Raw genomic sequence first — 2,835 nt, forward strand, 5'->3', positions numbered from 1 at the left:
TAACTATTCTTAAGGTTCGTATGGGGCTTTTGTAAACTGAAAAACAATAGGATTTTTCCTATATAATTCTTCACCTTTTTACTTAAATTTGTTGTTAAAACCAAGTAATTTCTTAATAAATTAATGAAATATATGAAAATATGAAATTGGGACATAGAAATTATTAAAATGTGATTTTATGCTTTATTATATAGTTTTCATGCGAAAAATGGTTTCTTTTATATTAATTTGAGCATATTATATTTTTCAATCTATAAAATGGGCCATGCATGATTAAATTAAATAATAAAATATAAAGTTATATTTAATAATTTATTTTTATGTTTCAATAATAAATTGGGTTTTAATTAATTAAGTAAATTGATTAATTAAAGTGGTTAAATTATTTTCTTTGGTCCTCTAAATTATCTATTATTTTTGGACAGGTTTGAAAGCTTTATTTTGATTACAAAACCATCCAAATGGAGGGCTAAGTCAACCCAAAATTTGGCTGCATGTGGATGTTCATAAATCAAATTTTGGTTCAATTGCACAAGGCCCTTGAAGAGTTGAAGAAATCAAAGATTTACCCGGAGATTTGCAATTGACCGAGTCCTGATCGTGATGATGTATGACACTTAAATCAAGCAAAAATCAGCCACATTTCCACAAATCATGGCTGGCCACCCTTGGAGGAATTCTCAAATGATAGACACTCCTATTTTTAGCAAATTAGCTCCCTTGCCTCACCTATAAATAAGACTCCAATTCTCACTTTTCTAATCATCCCTTACTCATTCATCATTCTCTCCTCTCTCAACTCTCTTAGGCCTCACGCCTATCATCATCTTTGCATAAATATTTTTAGCAAGTTAGCCTATTAAAGAACCCTTGTTTGGCTACCTTGGAGAGCCATTAGCAAAGGAGCGAAGCGAAGGAACGAAAGAGCCCTCGTCAGTCAGAGTTTTGGGTGACAGTCACTTTAATTTGGGTTTAATCTTTCTTTTCTTTAACTTAATTCGATAATGTTTGCTAGTGTTTACTATTCTTGTTTACAACAATGATAACTTAATTTTATTTAAGCTGGGATGATTATTTTGATAGAATAATATTTATTTGATTCATGCTTATAATATTTGTGCCTCAATTGATCATGTTTTCAATTAAAATCAAGTCTGTATTTCGTTCATACGTGATTGAAATGCACCTGAATTAGCTGTGCGATCCTAACTAGATGATGGCTAATGGACACATAATTGAAATGTGCATGCTCAATTTAGATCCTAACCCGATTAAATTGCAGGTTGTATAACAACCCTAATCAAGCTTTGTTATCTGCATAGTTTGTAGATTTATGTGATTAAATTGTTTCAAACCTAACACGTCCCTGTTACCTCTCACGAATACTAAGAAACCCTTAGTAAATAAGGATTAGAAAATGAGTATTTACTAAGTAAAGGATTTCGAAAGGACCTAATGTGATTTCCAAACTCATGAAAGATGGAGTTGCCATGGAATATTTTTCCGAATATTGATAAGCATGTTGATAATAATTTGAGTTTAATTAAAGTAATTGTCCTAGCTTATTTATGTTATAATTGTTGCTTATTGTGTTAATTCAGCTAAAATCCATTTCATTCACATAGTTTGCATACTTAGGATAAATTGCATTAGGGATCATTACATTGAGTTTCATATACTTAATTTTTCATCACGTCTCAATTATATTATTTTTTTATTTATCAAATTGTTAATATAATTTTACAAATTAATTGGCTTAGCACAAATGCAATCCCTATGGAGATGATATCTCGATACTTACTTATTACTTGATAACGACTGTGTATACTTGCACAAACCCAAGCGTTACAAGTTTTTGGTGCCGTTGCCGGGGATTGTCAACTCTTGCCATAGTCATTTTTTAAAATTATTTATTTTCAATTTGGTTACTTCTAACATTACTAATTTATTCTTTTTAATTTTGTGATTTTATTTTTAGGGGTTTATGAGTATAGATTGGATTATCAATTTACTCCCAGTAGACCCTAAAATTGAGCGAACTTTAAAACAAAGACGATGTGAAGGAACAACTCAAAGACAAGTCGAGATGGACCTTGGAAATCAGAAACAATACCAAGGTAATGAAGCCGATCATGCACGAATAGGGATTGATGCATCAGACAATATGCTGTGCCACTTTTCAATGAGTTAAATCCAAAAATTAGAAGGCCAGATATTGAGGCAACCCAATTTGAATTGAAACCAGTGATGTTTCAAACGCTACAAACGGTGGGCCAATTTAGTGGTATGCCCATGGAAGATCCTCATCTCCACCTTCGATTGTTTATGAAGGTGAGTGATTAATTCAAGATAGCCAGTATGACTGAAGACACACTGAGGTTGAAGTTATTTTTGTACTCGTTGCGAGATCATGGCTCAATTCATTGCCACCAAGTTCTATATCTACATAGCAAGAATTAGTAGAAAGATTTTTGGTTAAGTATTTCCCGCTTAGCAAGAACGCTAAGTTGAGGAACAAGATCATCGTATGAAGCTTGGGAGCGATTCAAAGAGTTACTTCGTAAGTATCCTCATCATGGGATTCCTCATTGTATCCAGTTGGAGACATTCTATAATGGTCTCAATGCACATACAAGATTGATGGTAGATGCTTCTGCAAACGATGCAATTTTGTCTAAGCCTTAAAATGAGGCTGATGAGGTCATCGAAAGGATCGCAAGCAATAACTATCAATGGCCAACAAATCGAATAGCTCCAGGAAGACGTGTAGCTGGAGTTCATGAAGTTGATACTCTCACTTCGTTATCAGCTCAAGTATCGTCTATTTCCTCTATG

At 33.0% G+C, this 2,835-nt stretch overlaps 1 pseudogene; it reads right to left on the reverse strand.

The window, feature by feature from the left end:
- Positions 1-2,452: 2,452 nt before the first annotated feature.
- LOC128290854 (small nucleolar RNA R71) lies at positions 2,453-2,582 on the reverse strand (annotated as a pseudogene).
- Between the last annotated feature and the right edge of the window lie 253 nt (positions 2,583-2,835).

The sequence above is a fragment of the Gossypium arboreum genome, chromosome 3 (assembly GCF_025698485.1).
Source record: "Gossypium arboreum isolate Shixiya-1 chromosome 3, ASM2569848v2, whole genome shotgun sequence".
NCBI lineage: Eukaryota > Viridiplantae > Streptophyta > Magnoliopsida > Malvales > Malvaceae > Gossypium > Gossypium arboreum.